Source organism: Adiantum capillus-veneris, chromosome 16, assembly GCF_014529385.1.
Source record: "Adiantum capillus-veneris isolate H3 chromosome 16, ASM1452938v2, whole genome shotgun sequence".
Lineage (NCBI taxonomy): Eukaryota > Viridiplantae > Streptophyta > Polypodiopsida > Polypodiales > Pteridaceae > Adiantum > Adiantum capillus-veneris.
This window is the reverse complement of record NC_140946.1, coordinates 52,545,371-52,563,005: the sequence shown is the minus strand read 5'-3', so window position 1 is coordinate 52,563,005 and position 17,635 is coordinate 52,545,371. Positions and strand designations below refer to the sequence as shown.

The following is a 17,635-nucleotide window of genomic DNA, read 5'->3' as shown; positions in this document are numbered from 1 at the left end:
GTAATGATGATAAAGTCTGGTCCGATGAAACAATACCAAATAAAATATTTTGCCTTAATTGATCTGCCAAAAACTGCATTGATCTGCTTCGTTTTCCTTCTGCTGCTTCAAGGTTGAGAGAGAGAGTTGATTTTCCTTCCGCTATGGCTATGGAAGCTTCGGCTTCCAATGGCCTTAGGAGTTTCGATTTGGCTTAAGGTTTTCGGCTTAAGGATTATGGCTTAGGTTTAAGGCTTAAGCTATTCGGCTTAGGATTGTGGTTTAGATTTATGGCTTAATTTTGTATTCGAATGGGCTTAGGCGGCTTAGATTATGATTAGATAAGATTGGAACAAACTATGGAAGCTTGGGTTTAGAGCTTAAAGATTGGTTTAGAGCTTAGGATTATGATGGATTGAGATTCGAGAGAGTTGGTTTAAGCGGGTTATGCAAGCTTGGTTTAAGCTTAGGATCATGATGGCTAAGGAGATCCAAGGATTATGATGGCTTGCTTTAGAGAGCTTATGATTAGGATGGATTAGGAGATTTGAGGAGAGTTTTGGCTTAGAGAGCTTATGATTAGGATGATCAATGAGATTCGAGGCCCCGCAGAACGTCTAGAGATGCAGCTTCCTCCTTTTTTTTATAATAGCCGACTGCATACATAAGTTCCCTTTCTATTTGCAGCCAACCCATTAGCGATATCGCTAATGGGCACGGCCTCGATGACGTGGCAGTCGGGATATTTGAGCAGCATGAAAATCACCGGGAGTAGCGCCAAATACGTGCGCCATGGCATGCTAGGCAACTTCCATTTCTTGCTCGGACGCAGCCGAAGCTTCTGCTGGCCAGCGCGAGCGTCTTCTTCCCCCCTGCGCCCTTTGCATGCTACTCGCCATTTCTTGCCCTTTTTATTTTACACCCTTCCACACTAACCTTTAAATTGCTTTAATGGGCGGCCATTGGCCATTGGCCATGCCCTTTCAACCTTGGGCGGCCTCTTAATTCAAGAGCACCACACTTGGGTATACAAATTGAACAGAGCAATGCCTGCACTCAATGCACTGCACTATGAACTCATCAAGATCTTTTTGTGCTTTCGTTACGGCACCAAGTCTCAAAATCCGACCAAGGCAATGCCAAGCACGACTTCGGATCCCCACAATTCAACTTACATGTTCGTCAAGACAAGACATTATATGTATATAAAAAATGCTTTCGTATCGGCCCACTTTGGCATACATATCGGGCACTGCATTACATTAATCGTGTATATTTGAAAATACATTGCTAGTGAAGACGGCCTTTGGTTTCCACCATACTTGGCACATATATTGACCAAGGCATATATTCTGCTTCGACGGCTCCATTTCCCAGAACCTGGTTTATGCTCAAAAATTACCATATGAATTTGACTGAGCAAGGCGACCAGAGCGATACTAAACTGGCCATATCTTGTCAACCAAAACCTCGATTGACAAACTAGAAAGACCGACATGCTATTGGAAGTGAGCACTTTAGGCCCATGCATTTATCATCCTTGAACTTTTATCAGCAACTACCCAATCCGGTACGGATCTGCTACCGACTCAATTTCAAACTTTAATAACTTCTTACCTGTAGCTCCTATTGACAAGCGGTAAAGACATGCCTGTAGAGCACTTCAAGTACTACAATTTTGATCAATAAAATCCCAGCTATGACCACTTCAAGCATACTCACTGTTTAGCATTACCAAGATCTCTCTTGGCCCTTAGAGCCGCATCTAGCACACTTTTAGCTTAAAATTGGCTTGTTAACAAGCCCTTATTACTGCTGAATAATCATGTAGGATTCAAATAAACCTGATTGGTATCCCTTTGCTCATTTTCTTGTCATGGAAGCAGAGTGGCCATCCCCTCTGAACCTGCACAGCCTCCGGTCTGTGCCAATTGATACAACACCTCTGCAAAATGAGAAAAGTGTGGTAGCCAAATAAGATAGAACACACATGCACCCAAGAATCAACAAACTTCAGTAATTGAAGAGCATGTTTCCTTCATCTTTTGGATAGCTTCAACTTTTGCCGGACTCGGCCTTCTACCTTTAGAACTGCACATATGTCCCACAATTAAGAGCTCCTTAGCACCAAAAGTTGATTTTTGACCTGAAAGTGTTAAGTTAACTTCTTCAAGCCTCGATAAAATAGCATCACAGTCAGCAATATGTTGAGAAACAAATTGTTGGCACCCCCTCTGATCTTTTTCCTTACCTTTTGAGCCTTCTTTACAGCCCTTAATTGGTACATCATCAAATGAAAGGCATAGTAACATGTGGGATAAAATCCCTTAATACCTTATTTATGCCGTTCATCATATGAGCTACAGAATTAGTAGCATCCTGTGGCAGAGTGCACATCATTACCAACCAAGACGAGTACGAATTGTCGTAAGATCCTTGCTCTCCAAAGAGAACTGGAATTGATCATATCCAAAATAAAGATCACCCATGGAGTAAATAGATCTACCTGCAAAGGCCTCAGCAAATTCATCCACAATTGGGCAGTACCCACATTGCGGATTGTTACTTAATTTACCGGTTGCATATCCTGAATGAACCTTAATGTACCATTTTTCTTTGGAATAGTAAACCATTGATTAGAATATGGTGCACATGATGGCTCCAAAATTCCCATTGAATCTTTTCATTAAGCAAATTGATAAGCTTCGGCAAGTGAGCTTTAGGAACTCGAATAGAACGTAAGCTCCAAGGCATGTGAGGAACAATGAAAATAACCATAGGTGAAGCAACACTTGGATCCACACACCCAATCTCACTTGGCTCAAAAGCGAAAGCTTTACCATGTTCTTCGAGCATACCTTGAAAACACTTGATCTCCTCTTCATTGAGGAAACCATCTTCTCCAACCTTCAGCTGCTGCAATGTCTCCTTAGTAAATTTATGCCCTATGTTCTTTGGATTCCTGAGTATAGGCTGTGGAGAAGCTTCCTTGATCATCCCATCACTTCCTTCTGGTAGCGGTGTAGCCACTGGCCTCACTTTCTTTGCGACAGTCTTGTATTTTGTATCTACTTGTGCTTTAACTGCTTTACCTGAATCATCCTCAATATGCATAAGTGCTTCATAAATACCTAACTGATCATACATGTCCATTGAATGGACCTTAACCACTTCAGTTCTGCTTTGTAACCTGTGTTGCCTGATCTCCTCAAGCTCTGACATAGTATCTACATAAGATACCTCTTCAAAGATCCCTGAAATCACATCATCTGATTCAAGCACATCACATCCCTGCAATTCACTTTGGATACCTGAAACATATTGTTTTTCCCACTTTGGCAAATCATTAAATTTTCTGAAAGATACTGAACCTTCAGATGTTAACCCCAAAAACCCTGAAGAGAAAGCTTCTCTTTGAGAGAACTTCTCCTCACTACCACCATAGTCTCGCTTTATAGTGGCACTCCGAGAAAATCCTGTGCAAACATGTGTTCTTTAAACTCCTTGCGTATCTTTGGCATTAGATGATCTCATAGACTATCCTCGTTCCTGGCATGGTCAACACATACAGTCAAGAATTGAACTGCTTTCTTACCATCTCGGCTTCGAATCCTGGCATAGGCCGAGCCATCATCTAGCACCTTGGTTTCCATCCGCACAGCCGTAATGTAGGGTTGCCCCAAAATTAATGGATAAGAGGAATGCTCCTGTATAAAGAAATTTTGCTCATCACAGACATCCCCTATAGTTACCTTAACATTTGCACATGCACCATAGAGGTCGCCTGGAAGCATGTTGGCAACTCGAATCCGCCAACCATGGTCCACATCAATAGGCCATTTCCCCTTTTTGTGCAAGCTTTTTGCCATCAAATTTTTCTCCGATCCATGAGGTTCTTCAATGTCGCCAAACTTCACAACAATTTCAGTCGTTGTCCTTGCTCAATGAGTCCTTGAAAAGTGACTCCTTGGTATAATTTCATTATCTTCATCTTCATTCAAATGAACATGTCTTACCTCTGGTATAGTTGGGTTTGACACCACCATAGACCTCGAGTCTTCTTCTTCAAGATCTGCCAAATATTCTTCATAATCATCCAAAATTGCTTCACAAACCGCCTGGCTCTTAACTGACTCTGGCTCCTGCTCACTTGGTATCTGCCGCTTTCTTTTGATAATATCTATAATCTCCTCGTCAAACTCGCATTTGGCAATTCCCAAAACGTCACCCAATGTGAGCTCCACTTTGCTATTCAGAATGCGCTCTTCTAAAACTTTCTTTAAATCTGTAGCTAATTCAATGTCAGATTTAAGCTTATACGAGGGTCCCCTGGGTTTACCTTGCTTTTTATCCTTGGGTGCCTCCTCCATAACCACTTCAGGAGTAGGCTATCCTTGGGTGCCTCCTCCATAACCACTTCAGGAGCAGGCTTAGGAGTAGGACCTTCTTCTTTTTTGTTGTTGAATCTCATTGTCCTTTTCGATGTCCAAGGAACTTCTTCATCTCTTTTCCGCTTTTTCTCCACCATAGCCTCATTAGCTTGAGACTTAGCAATGAATGCATACACTGAGAGCAAATCCACTGGATCAGTCCACCCTGTGGTTTCTTGAATTGAATTCCCTACTTGTCGTAGCTTCCCATAAGTTACCTTCCCTATTTCTGATGTCTTTAAAGCATAGGGCCACAATTGACCCTTTGTACCTGCACCATCATCATCACCCTTTCCGCAGACCTGCAGCCCATATGTAGCTGCTTCCACAAGAGCAACATTATGCTAGATTTCTTCAACTATCTTCTTCATGCCGCCCCTACCAAAGTTCAGGCGGAGCATCTCACCTATTGCCCTAAGGTGAATCTTCTTGTCCTTCCAGAAAATCACGTTCCTTTTATAAGCTTCATCACATTCTTTAACATACTTGTGGTCTTCACTTTTACACCACATGCATCAATCCCAGCCTTTGCGTGGAGGCTACTGTTTAGGCTAAAAAATAGAACCCTTTGCAGTTAACCCTTTAAATTTTACAGCTTTGAAATTCAAATTTAATTCTTGAATACCTTTCACCAATTCGTCAAGAACTGGCTCCTCCACTCTGGGTATTGCCAAGGTTGTTTTCTCCTTAGGTTCCTCTTCCATAACATCCATGATATCAGCCACGATCAGCTTATCGACTCTCATCTGTCGTTTCATGATCATATTTACTCCTTCAATGACTATCTTCCAATCGGATGTTAAGCCCAATTCACCTGTTGAATCCTCCAATAACTGCACTAGACTCTTCTGAAGTCGTGGATGAGCCGCTTGAATGAATAGTTCAACCTTCTGATCCTTCATTGAACGTTGCTCTGTCAAGGACAGTTGCTCAAATTTTTTTCAAACTCCAGTAATAATTCTCGTGCAGATAAATTTTTCTTTTTCTTCTGCACCCACTTCATAAAACTTTGTCTGGTTACCCTTTGTGAATCCTCAAGAAAGTATTCCTCCTGGAACGCCTTCTTGAAGTCCTGCCAATTCGGGGCTTGAACCGCCTGAATCTCTTTTATTCGGCCCCTAAGTTTCGACACCGCAATTAAATGAAACCCTTCCACTACATTCCGATCATCGATTCCATTATCTTCCATTGCCTGCTCGTAGATATTGCAAAACTTGCTAATATCCCACCCTTCAAATCGTTGTATTTCTCGGTAACTATGTGTGAGCTTTGCGAATCCTCTCTTGCAAATTATACTGTTGTTGGGCAGCCTGTTGTTGTTGCATGTATGTAGCAAACTACTGCATCATTTGCTGCATCGCTGCCTCTTGCGGTGTCGACATCTTTCCCCACAAACACTTCTCACCCCGGTTCGTTTCACGTCGGGTTCACCAAGAATGTCGGGGGATTTGTATCCGAAAGGTGAGCCGGGAAGGCACAGTGCCTCTGGCTGTGAGAGATGCAAGGGGAAGAGTTGCAGCAGACATAATTAATGAGGACAGAGCTTTAAACAGACAGTTTGATTCAGATTCTGAAGCCTGATAACTCAAATCAAATACTTAACAGTATCCCTGTTTAATCAAATGTTAATGGAGGAGTTTATGCTCTTTACAAGGATTAACTTGCCTTAATCCAGGTGCTAATAAAGAAAATCAAGCTTCAATAATGATGATAAATTCTGGTCCGATGAAAAAATATCACATAAAATCTTTTGCCTTAATTGATGTACCAAAAACTACCTTGATCTGCTTCCTTTTCCTTCTGATGCTTCAAGGTTGAGAGAGAGTTGATTTTCCTTCCGCTATGGCTATGAAAGCTTCGGCTTCCAATGGCCTTAGGAGTTCTGATTTGGCTTAAGGTTATCGGCTTAAGGATTATGGCTTTGGTTTAAGGCTTAAGCTATTCGGCTTAGGATTGCGGCTTAGATTTATGGCTTAATTTTGGATTCGAATGGGCTTAGGCGGCTTAGATTAGGATTAGATAAGATTGGAACGAGCTGTGGAAGCTTGGGTTTAGAGCTTAAGGATTTGGTTTAGAGCTTAGGATTATGATGGCTTGAGATTCGAGAGAGTTGGCTTAAGCGGGTTATGCAAGCTTGGTTTAAGCTTAGGATTATGATGGCTAAGGAGATCCAAGGATTATGATGGCTTGCTTTAGAGAGCTTATGATTAGGATGGCTTAGGAGATTCGAGGAGAGTTTTGGCTTAGAGAGCTTATCAGTAGGATGATCAATGAGATTCGAGTGCCCCGTAGAACGTCTAGAGACGCTTCCTCCTTTCTTTTATAATAGCCGACTGCATGCATAAGTGCACTTTCTATTTGCAGCCAACCCACTAGAGATATCGCTAATGGGCACGACATCGATGACATGGCACTCGAGATATTGGAGCAGCATGAAAATTGCGGGGAGTAGCGCCAAATACATGCGGCATGGCATGCTAGGCAACTTCCATTTCTTGCTTAGACGTAGCCGAAGCTTCTGCTGGCCAGCGCGAGCGTCTTCTTCCCCCCTGCGCCCTCTGCACGTTGCTCGTCATTTCTTGCCCTTTTTATTTTACACCCTTCCACACTAACCTTTAAATTGCTTTGATGGGCGGCCATTGGCCATGCCCTTTTGGGCGGTCTCTTAATTCAAGAGCACCACACTTGGGCATACATATCAAACAAAGCAATGTCTGCACTCAATGCACTGCACTATGAACTCATCAAGATCTTTTTGTGCTTTTGCTAAGGCACCACGTTGATACACTGTAGAATTCTAAGTTCTTGTTGAGTCCCCTGAGCGTGCATACGGTTCTTGATGAGCTCTTTATTAGGAGTATTGTTTCTTATAGTGCCTTGATTTTATAGGGCACCTGACATGGCGATGACAAGGAAGCTCAGAACTGCTTTAACCAAATGTGAAGGAATGCCATTTTTGAAATCCCATCACCTATGCTTGTACGTTAAACGCTAGCCGTGGCCCTACGTGAGATGGATGAAAATGCTCACAATCGGGTTGCTAGTTAGGGACTGTTGGGAGAGATGTCGTACTCGGCAATGCTTTGTTTGATATGCATGCCAATATGGTACTCTCATGAAAGCAATAGAAGTTCTTGATGGATATTTTTTCAAAAAGTATCATCACTAGGAGAGTATTGGTTGCACTGTATGCTCGACATCACTGTGGCGAGGAAGCATTGGGCTGTTCTTGTCGTTTGTGAGGAAAAGGTGTTCTTCTAGATATACTCATGTATGCTAGCACCTTGAAGCTTGGCCATTGCTTTGGTTGAAATTTATGTTGTGGGAAGGAGAGGCCTTAAAAAAGTAAAAACAGATGGCAGTATGTGGGAGCATGGTCACGAGATTGCAGTGGCAAGGGAGGCCAACGGGTTGCGAACTGGGTGCGCGAGGGTGAAGAAATCCAAGGGGCAGCGGAGCGCGACTGCCGTCTGCAGGGGTAAGCGAAGCCGAGTTCAAGTGCGTGAGGGCCCCTGTTGTCTGGGAGCTCACGAGGAGAGTCATCAAAGGGGGTTGAGGAGGAGTGAAGGAGGATCTGCATCTCCCTTCTTTGTGGGTGCCTCCCCGTGTAGGCGGGTGGAGATGGTCGGGAGATGGGCTTCTGAAGTAGGGTCAAGAGGGTCTCCTGAAACCATGCCCGTGCAAGCTTACATGGATGAGCACGAGAGCTTGGAAATGGTTGTGCAGGAGCTCGTGTACCGATTCGAGATGATGATATCTGATATTTGAAGCTAATGCATTAGATTTTGCTGGTTTTGTTGTATGTATTGATCGAGAAAAACCTCTGGCAAGGTGTCTAGAGCTGTGTCAGATGTGGGATGCTGGAGTGTGTGCGTCTGGCCATCCCTTCCCCCATCATCTTTTGGCGATCCCGCTGGGGACAAAGGTTTTGGTCGGTTGTGCACCCATGATTTTTTTGCAGTTGTAAGCTGATTTGATTTGTCAAGAATGGATGCAAATAAGGATGCTTATGTACTTTTTGTGGAAGAGAAGATCAAAAGGTACAAGCTTGGGTGTTTTTTGCAGAAATTGAAATGTATGATCGGGGTATTTTTGATGATGAGACGATGGTCGACTTCATGTATCAAAAATTGTGGAAAGGTGCTTGGCAGTTCTATGTTGAACTTCCCGAGCATGTCCAATATAGTTGGAGGTTGATGAAGCACGCATGAAATTTTATGTGGCTTTGAAGCTGCCACGAAAAAATGGTGTATATTTTTGTGGAACAGATGAGGAATGTATAAGGATGTGGATAATGCAGGTTGAGCAAGAGATGAAGAGATTGGGAATTCAAGATGATATGGCAAAAGCAAATTATGCATCTCAGGGTTTGTCCCATGATGCGTTTGTTTTTCTGCATATGCTCCCCGCGGAATGACGGCAAAGCTGGTCCGCCTTGAAGGTCTCACTGCTCATGCGTTATTGGAGGTTGTCGAAGCCTCAAGATGCAATAGAAAGGTTTGTTGTCACTGCCTTTGAGTCATTACAGGATGAGTTCTGAAACATGTTGCATAGCCAATTTGAGGATGTCTATGATGATAATGCACATCGTCTATCAGATTTGCGGACAGAGAGTCATTTGCAAATGGCCGATGATGCTCCATGCCAGATAAATGATGGTGATGAGTTATTCGAGAGTGGCTATTGCAGTGATTTGGAATTTGATGATTGTAGTGCAAGCTTGTTTTCGGTTGACGAGTCTACAGATTGTATTCTGCTTGTTGGAGCGTTTGCTAATGAGGAGTCCTTTGGTGATGAATCTATGATATTCGACCTCTCTCTCTACATGAGGGACATCATAACAAAATGTCCAGATGAAGTTCATAATGGCGGGGAAGGGAACCAAGTTTTGGAGACTTTTGATAGGCAAGAAGGCTCATGTAAGAAAATGATATGAAGTGCAGTGCATCTGGTTCTTCCTACGATGCTGGGAAATTTATGGGTTCGTTACCTCTTGCTGTTGACGTTGATGATTGCAAGCAAAGCGATTATGCTCCAGATGCATGTGCTATGTACGAGGTGGTGTTTGTAGATGAACAGTTATTGTCTCATGACAAGGAATGCGTCTTTGATATACCTGATAAATATCTTCATGATCTTTATGACTCACATGATGTAGCTATCTATAGAGGCAGCAATGGCGACGAGATTGAGAGTGAATCAGATCTTGGGGAGGACAAGGAGAGCTTGTCTGAGATGCATGACCCATGTCGTGGTGATGTTTATGATTTGGATGTTTCAGCTCTACGCAAAGTCTTGGTAAGGGCTACACAGGTTTGGATCTTGCCTGAGCCGAATACTAGTGATTCTGATGCTGATTCTTGCATGTCACACCAAGAAGAGGGCAATTTTTCACTGGCAGAAGAGTTTGTTACCACTCCTTTGTGCAAGGAAGGTAGTGTTGCCTTGCATGAAGGAAGTCATAAGAGGGTTGACAATGCTGATGTTCTGAGTGAGCGTGTACTTCTTGAAGAGAAGACGCAGCAAGAGGGAGGGCAAGCTCTCGTCCCTCTAGATGAGGAGCATACCTTGCTAGTTATGGAGAGCGGAAAGTGTCGCTTGAGGTGCCTGCCATAATATCTTATGGTGAGAGTGATGGGGTTTCTTTCTTTAATGATCTCTTGTCAAATATGGATAAGGATGCCACTGTTCTTTCTCCTTTGGAGGCATATGTGCATGATATGGGCTTAGAAGAGCGTATATGTGATGGAGAGCTACAGCAGGAGGGAGGGCAGGCCTTTCTCTCTCTTGCGAATCATATGCTGCCAAGAGAAGTCAGAGATGTGATGAGTGTAGAGTCAAAATTTCTTTGTAGCAACGAGGGCCCAGGTAAGGTGGTCTTAGAGGATGAGGGCCATGCTGATTTGCAGATGTAATGACTTCGTTTTTTTTTATAATCTCTTATTCGAGACAGGTGATGTTCCTCCTATTTCACCTGGATTGATGTATGCAAATCTAGTGAGGTTGATTTTGAAGTTTTGGAGAGTTTGCTTAATGAAGATATGCCTCTTTTTCAAGTGAAGAGCCCTTCTATAGATCATGATGCGAATGCAGATGCTAGTAGTGTGTACAAAGCTTTGTGTGCCTCTTTGTGGGGATATGCTCTTGGTAGTCTTTTGGAGGCCCAAGTGGCTACCACATACGCTCATAAGGAAAACACACACATAATGGAGTGTAGTTCGGGCCTTGTTGATTCCTTTACAGGTTTTCTTGCCCATGGTGACAAGGACGAGACTTTTGGGCTTACCATATGCACTGCTAGTGAGGGTTTATATTGAGGTCTGACTGTTTTACATGGGAAGGGACAATATGCCCTGTTTATCTGGCATCCGGATGCGAGGTGGCATGTAATACCTCTTGATTGGAGCTATCCCTTTGATCCAGGAGGCTAGCCGTAAAAAAGCGGCTTGTTGTATAGTGTATATAGCTGTTAGTTCTTGGAGGTTCTGGATATATCTTGCTCGTCGTTTGGTTTTTGTTTCATCGTAGTGCTATGGTTGAGCATAAATGCTCAACTAGAGGGGAGGGCAATGATGATACATTGTAGAATGCCCAGTTCTTGTTGAGTCACCTGAGCGTGCATATGGTTCTTGATGAGCTCTTTATCCGGAGTATTGTTTCTTATAGTGCCTTGATTTTATAGGGCACCTGACATGGCGATGACAAGGAAGCTCAGAACTGATATAACCAAACATGAAGGAATGCCATTTTTGAAATCCCATCACCTATGCTTGTACGTTAAACGCCAGCGGTGGCCCTACGTGAGATGGCTGAAAATGCTCACAATCGGGTTGCTAGTTAGGGTTTATTGGGAGAGATGTAGTACTCGGCAATGCTTTGTTTGATATGCATACCAATATGGTACTCTCATGAAAGCAATAGAAGTTCTTGATGGATATTTTTTCAAAAAGTATCATAACTGGGAGCGCATTGGTTGCACTATATGCTCAACATCACTGTGGCGAGGAAGCATTGGGCTGTTTTTGTCGTTTGTGAGGAAAAGGTGTTCTTCTAGATATAATCACGTATTCTAGCACCTTGAAGCTTGGCCATTGCTTGGTTGAAACTTATGTTGTGGGAAGGAAGTTCAGGATTTACTACAACGGCTCAAATGGAAAATAAACGAGTGAGAAAAAAGTAGTTTTGTTGGGCACTTGGTCTTCTTGTTGTGGCTTGTAGATTTTGGTTAAGGGGTTGTCACGTTCATCTAATGTATAAGCCACAAACCGTAAGAAAATAGTTCTGTTTACCTTGTGAACCAAAGGCTCTTTTTCTCCCCACCTGTCACTCAAAAAAACAAGACATTAAAAAAAGGTCGCATTCACGCGTGAAAAAGCGTTGTTATACAAAAAGCATTGTGCGCTGCTATACAAAAAAAGCATCTTGACCACATATATTCAATTGGCTATTTTGAAGTTTTTATCAGAAATTGTGAAGAATATAAGCTTGTGGCTTGCTCAAAATAGTCTCAACTTTACCTCCATTAATCTAGCTCCCTTCCAGTAAAACAAAGCTTGTGGCTTGCACAAAATAGCCTCAACTTTTTTGAAAGTGGATCAAGCCAATCATAACAATAACCTGGTTTGAATCATGAATGCCATAGAGTTCATGAGGGGGCAGTTACTTGAAGAATACAGTACATCTTAAAAGTGCATCTTATTTAATTAGAGAGTATATGAAGAGGGCAATAGGTTAATTAGAGGGTATCTGAAGAAGAGATACCCTCGGCAGCAAATTGATTCGAGGGTATCTGAAAAGGAGATACCCTCTAGACACTCTCGACTACCTCTTGCATCACAAAAAACGCTGCCATATGCGTTTTGTGGTTAAGGATTCTCTATTTTCTTGTCCCTAAGTAAGGGTTTTTTACCTTGATCAACTTTGTTGAAGCCATCATCGCTCCCTTTTCCTTTCTTGAGTTGTTGAAAAGAGATGCTACCATTTCGTGATCCAAAATGTGCTCGATTGAATTTGAATCAATTATTCAAAGAAAAAGTACGTGAGATCCGTCAAAGTCCAGGGTCAGAGGGTACAATTTGTAGTTGTACATGTGCACGCAATTAAAAGCCATAATTTAAAGATCCACACTATCGATGCTTGCCAACTCAACAGCCGAAACTTTCAAAGACAAGCACGGTCTGCAAGCTTTATTCTTCCGACATGTCACCATACATAATGTTGTATCCTACTAACAAGTCATCACTTGGATTGTCAAAAACAACTTGCCACTAGATGTTTGCTTGTCACACTAGCAGTAGGAATAATGTTTGCATGGAGCCAATCACAAAGCCAATGCAGGTTGAGCAGGAGATGACGAGATTGGGAATTCAAGATGATATGGCAAAAGCAAATTATGCGTCTAAGGGTTTGTCCCATGATGCGTTTGTTTTTCTGCATATGCTCCCCGAGGAATGGCAGCAAAGCTAGTCCGCCTTGAAGGTCTCACTGCTCATGTGTTATTGGATGTTGTCAAAGCCTCAAGATGCAATAGAAAGGTCTGTTGTCATTGCCTTTGAGTCATTACAGGATGAGTTCTGAAACATGTTGCATAGCCAATTTGAGGATGTCTATGATGATAATGCACATCGTCTATCATATATGCGAGCAGAGAGGGATTTGCAAATGGTTGATGATGCTCCATGCCAGATAAATGATGGTGATGAGTTATTCGAGAGTGGCTATTGCAGTGATTTGGAATCTGATGATTGTAGTGCAAGCTTGTTTTCGGTTGACGAGTCTACAGATTGTATTCTGCTTGTTGGAGCGTTTGCTAATGAGGAGTCCTTTGGTGATGAATCTATGATATTCGACCTCTCTCTCTCTCTCTCTCTCTACATGAGGGACATCATAACAAAATGTCCAGATGAAGTTCATAATGGCGGGGAAGGGAACCAAGTTTTGGAGACTTTTGATAGGCAAGAAGGCTCATGTAAGAAAATGATATGAAGTGCAGTGCATCTGGTTCTTCCTGCGATGGTGGGAAATTTATGGGTTCGTTACCTCTTGCTATTGACGTTGATGATTGCAAGCAAAGCGATTATGCTCCAGATGCATGTGCTATGTACGAGGTGGTGTTTGTAGATGAGCAGTTATTGTCTCATGAAAAGGAATGCGTCTTTGATATACCTGATAAATATCTTCATGATCTTTATGACTCAGATGATGTAGCTATCTATAGAGGCAGCAATGGCGACGAGATTGAGAGTGAATCAAATCTTGGGGATGTCATAAAAATTAATATCTATCCAACCCAAATGATTTTCTCATATTAAACTGATCACTTAATGTGGGAGAATACACGGGAACAAGGGTTAAGATATAGACATGTGCTTATAGATCTATCTCAACACGGGGCCAATGGTTAAGGGGCCCAAATGAGAGATGGTCTATCAAAGAGCAAGGCTAACCAATGGAGCATAAGACCTTAGGGTTAGCTTCATTGAAGACCTCCAATAATGTGTGTAAAAGTCCTTTGACCTTAGGCAAGCTAGGGCTGAGCTTGAGGTGGGAACCCGGCCTAAGCTCGAGGTGCTTGTCCTGCTTGAGGTGCTTGTCTGTTTGAGGTGCTTGACATGCTTGAGGTGCTTGATTAAGATGCTTGAGGTGCTTGACTGGCTCCATGCTTGAGGTGCTTCACTTGCTACATGATTAAGGTGCTTGAGGTGCCTTGAGATGCTTGCCTGAGATGCTTGTGGGAACACCCCCTAGTTCAAGTGCTTTGTCATGCTTCATGACTAAGGGGCTTGCTCATCCAAAGTCAAAAAGATCCCTACAAGGAGGGGGGCGAGCCTACAAGGGGGGGGGATGAGAGAGAACACACACACACACACACACACACACAAGGGAAACCCCAGCTTGAAGAGGCAGCAAGGACACTTGTCAAGTTCCTCCTCATGTTGCCCTCATGGTGTGCCTGAAGCCTATTGGTTGGCCACCCAAGGGGTCCAATGATAATTTAGGATATTTAATTAATTGATTTTGCATTTATCAAGTCCTCTCTCTCAAAGGGGAAAGGGGGACACTTGTCCCAAGGCTACCCCTGTTGCTTGTAATGGCTCCTGCTTGTGATTGGCTAGGCCTGGAGGGGTCCAATGAGCTTCAAGCATGAGCTACAAGGGGGGGTCGACCCAAGCAAGCTAGGGGGTTGCTTAGGGGGTATACTCACCCACACACACTCACAAACACTCGAAGGGGGTGCTATGCAAAGTGCAAGAGCTCCATCTCCTTCTCGAAGCTCCTTGAGAAGTAGAGAGCCTACACCAACTCTCTTGGCTATGGAATGCAAATCCAACCAAGAGCTATGCTTCAATGCTTAAGCTTGCCATCTTCTTCTTTTCCATTACTATGCTATTATGTATGCTAGCAACAAGAGTATGATAAGTGAGGAACTAATTCTTTCTCCTATGAAATGTTTCTTCTTCCTCTTCCCTACCCTCATTCCCTGCTAGCTCTCTCCACCTTCGAAGGTGTTTGAGGTCTTGGGATTGAGGCTTGGGATAGTTAATGCTTTCTACAAGTGCATGTTATGCTTATTGAAAGAAGGCTAATGGTTTATTGCAAGTAGATTAATTACTTAATGCAAGTAGATTAATTGTATTGCAAGGTAGATTAATTATTGCTTTAAGCACAAGTTGATGCATAAAAGTATACATCTTCATACACTCAAATGATTTAGGGAACACAAAGATTAATGATGTTCACAAGTTCTTGATTGTTTTCAAGCTAAGATTGATTGTTGAAATTATGCAAAAGCTTGGTGTGTGAACCTTCCATCTCCATATTGCCAAGGAGGTCTCAAGGAACACAAAGATTGTATTGTACCAAGTCTCTCTTAATGAGAGAATCTATAATACAAATGCCTTTTGGAGGGGGGACCGGCTCCACATAAATCCGGTCCTCAACTGTTGTCATATTCTCTACACTCTCTCTCTTGTAAAAGTATTGTTCATGCCTAGTTAATTAAGTGTTATGATAGAGTTGCTACTACCCATTAAGTTCACCCTCTATGCTCTCAAAATTGCTCACTCTAAATTCCGCTATTCTCTAAGTTCATAGGCCATTCCCATTACATGGGGAGGACAAGGAGAGCTTGTCTGAGATGCACGACCCATGTCGTGGTGATGTTTATGATTTGGATGTTTCAGCTCTACGTAAAGTCTTGGTAAGGGCTACACAGGTTTGGATCTTGCCTGAGCCAAATACTAGTGATTTTGATGCTGATTCTTGCATCTCACACCAAGAAGAGGGAAATTTTTCAGTGGCGGAAGAGTTTGTTACCACTCCTTTGTGCAAGGAAGGTAGTGTTGCCATGCATGAAGGAAGTCATAAGAGGGTTGACAATGCTGATGTTCTGAGTGAGCGTGTACTTCTTGAAGAGAAGATGCAGCAAGAGGGAGGGCAAGCTCTCGTCCCTCTAGATGAGGAGCATACCTTGCTAGTCATTGTTGGAATTAGGGTTGCAAAAAAACACACACAGCTTGGAGAAGACGAAGGAAGGTCAAGGCACACAATAGAGAGTGTGTTACTTAGTGTGCAATGGAAAGATAGATAGCCCTAGAGTGATGGGCGTATATACAATACACGAGGGAAAAAACCTCCTAAAGAGGGAAAAAATGCCCCGGCAGTCCTAGTGTGTTCACACACATCACTACCACATGTATATGGTAACAAATTCCCCCCTGGAGTGATGCGGTGAACGAGAGCTGGCAGATGAGTAAAGGGAAGTGCCATGCCCTGAGGACAGGATCAGTCCACAAAGGGGAGTAAGCCCAAAGCTTTGCGGAAATCTTCAAGCTTCTCACGAGACAATGCCTTTGTGAAAAGATCTGCAAGGTTGTCCTGTGTTGGCACATAAGCCAAGCTGATCTCTCCTGTTGAGAGCCTCTCCCTGACATAGTGGTAATGCACCTCAATGTGCTTTGTGTGAGCATGAAAAACTGGGTTCCTCGCAACTGCCAATGCGCTCTGACTGTCAGTATAGATAGTGTTGGCAGTGTCCTGTCCAACACCCAAATCAGCCATAAGAAGTCTGAGCCATACACACTCAACCGTAGCTGTGAAGACTGCCGTGTACTCAGCCTCAGAACTCGAAGTGGCCATAGTAGGTTACTTCTTGCTCAACCATGATATACATGAACTGCCAAGCATGAAACAAAAACCACTTGTGGATACTCGCGTGTCAAAAAAACCAGCCCAATCTGAGTCCAAAAAAGCATGTAAGTCTGGTGGCAATGATCCCCCCTTGGGATAAAACAAGCCAAGATGTAAAGTGCCACTAAGGTAGCGGAAAATCCTCTTGACAGTCTGCCGATGCTTAGACCCTGGGCTATGCATAAATCTGTTGACCTGTGAGACTGCAAACTGAATATCCGGCCTCGTGTTGCATACATAAATGAGGCAGCCAACAACAGTTTGGTAAAGAGTGACATCAGCAGGATCGCCAGCATCATGTAGACTCAACTTCAAACCTATTTCCATGGTAGTGGCAATAGGTTTGCAATCCTCAAGTCCAAACTTACATAGCAATGTCTCTATGTAACTTTTTTGACACAAGGCAATACCACCATCACACTGCTTAAACTGTATACCCAAGTAATGTTGTAACAGCCCCAAATCTTTCATCTTGAAAGTAGCATTCAAATCAGCCTTAAATTCGGCAATGTGTCTCTCATTTGGTCCAGTGATCAGCAAATCATCAACATAAAGAACCACAATGAGAAGTACATCACCCTCACGCTTTACATACAATGTGCTTTTTGTTGGACTGTTACAAAAGCCTTGTTTGACCAAATGAGTGTCAACTTTCTCATACCAAGCATGAGGAGATTGCTTCTTTTGGGGTATAAAGCCCAATGTGGTCGCCCAGGTAAGTGGGCGGGCCGCCAGGTATGTACACATATTCTTTTGTAAAAACCTAATAAGAACTCACTATGCTCTACACATTACAGTAGAGCGAGTTCACCTATCGTCGTGCTCTTCTTCTCGCACTCTCTCTCGCGTCGCACCTTCAGTCGTACTCCTTCAACTGGTATCAAAGCTCAGATCGAGGCTCGGGGCAGCATTTGCAGGTAGCCAGAGTCACCTGCTCAGATTGGAGTGAGATTCGACAGGCGGAGACACGGCCCCAAATCCTGTGGGAGAGACCAAAGGGCTTGGTGTTCTCAGAATTTCATTCTGAGGTCATCTCG

At 43.1% G+C, this 17,635-nt stretch overlaps 3 pseudogenes; all 3 read left to right on the top strand.

Annotated features, from left to right (window-relative positions):
- Positions 1–7,693: 7,693 nt before the first annotated feature.
- LOC147439042 (uncharacterized) lies at positions 7,694–9,950 on the top strand (annotated as a pseudogene).
- Positions 9,951–10,039: 89 nt separating this feature from the next.
- LOC147439041 (uncharacterized) lies at positions 10,040–11,912 on the top strand (annotated as a pseudogene).
- Positions 11,913–12,967: 1,055 nt separating this feature from the next.
- Positions 12,968–15,802, top strand: LOC147439040 (uncharacterized; annotated as a pseudogene).
- Positions 15,803–17,635: the final 1,833 nt, after the last annotated feature.